A 1428-nucleotide genomic window follows, 5' to 3' on the forward strand; every position below is an offset into this window, starting at 1 on the left:
GGTAATTAGGCAATAGAGGACCCTTGGAACTGCCACAGCCCACCTCCTCATGATTACGGATTCCCCCAGGAATATACCCACTCTGGTTGCCCACGCTTGGCTAACTGAGTTAGGCAGAAACTAAGACTGTCACAGGCTGGCATTACCCATGTGGCTGCCTTTAATTACGACACATTTTTAGCCAAGGATGGGTAAGATGTCCCATGACAAGCACTCCTAAGACAGGATATGCACATGGCCAGGTGCATAGTCCAATGATGGGCAAGGTTTGGTCAGAGGTGACATAACTTAAGACAGGCAAAAATGCATAAGATTAGAGGAAGGAGATAGCCATATCTCCTAAGGGAGCCATCTATGAGATGGGTAACCCCTGAAATACAGTCAGTCTGGCCTTATACAATAAAAATAAAAGGAGTCCAATGATGGGCAAGGTTTGGTCAGAGGTGACATAACTTAAGACAGGCAAAAATGCATAAGATTAGAGGAAGGAGATAGCCATCTCTCCTCAGGGAGCCATCTATGAGATGGGTAACCCCTGAAATAAAGTCAGTCTGGCCTTATAAAATAAAAATAAAAGGGGGAGATATGGGGACCTATAGGCCCTGTCTTGCCAAGGTGGAGCCGAGAGGAAGTTACTGGGGCATGGCCTGACTTGTTTTCAAAGTCTGACGGATACTTCTGCACTGCTGAGGAGTGCATGATCAGCATGTGAGCATCCTTAAGATACACCCTCAGGGGGGAGAGGGATTTCCAGATGCCTTTATAGGCTCTGTAATGCCTGCAATAAATGAGTTCCTGCTTGACTAGACTCCCCGTTGCGTCTGATTGTTCCTGGGGCTGGGGGCGGCAAGGGCTGGCGAACGGTGTGCTTACTCATCCCCAGTCATCCTTGTGTGGGGGTCACGGGCTCGAACCCCCCACATGCATGTATGTAAATGTACCACATTCATGCCTAGTGCCCGTGGAGGCCAGAAAAGGGTATAGAAGCCACTGGAACTGGAGTTAGAGGAGCTTGTGATGTGGACACTGAGAATTGAACCCAGGTCCTATGCAAGAGTAGCAAGCGTTCTTAACCGTGAGCCAGATCTCCAGCCCCTAAACTTGCCAAATTTTGACAGCCCAAATCAAGTGTTTTCTTGACTCTGCCCAGAAAGATATGGGAGTCAAGAGACTGAGAACCTGTTTTTTCTTTTTTGGAGCTGTACTGAAGATTGAACCTAGTACCTCACTCACGCTGGCTCTTAATCATTGAGCCACTTCTCCAGCCCTTTTAATTTTTTTAGAAAAAGATTTATAGCTGGGCGTGGTGGCTTTAATCCCAGCACTCAGGAGGCAGAGGCAGGCGTATCTTTGTGAGTTCAAGGCCAGCCTGGTCTACATAGTGAGTTCCAGGACAGCTGGGGCTACAGGGAGACCCTGTCTCAAAAA

Source organism: Nannospalax galili, unplaced genomic scaffold (assembly GCF_000622305.1).
Source record: "Nannospalax galili isolate Female #2095 unplaced genomic scaffold, S.galili_v1.0 scaffold1270, whole genome shotgun sequence".
In the NCBI taxonomy this organism is placed as follows: domain Eukaryota; kingdom Metazoa; phylum Chordata; class Mammalia; order Rodentia; family Spalacidae; genus Nannospalax; species Nannospalax galili.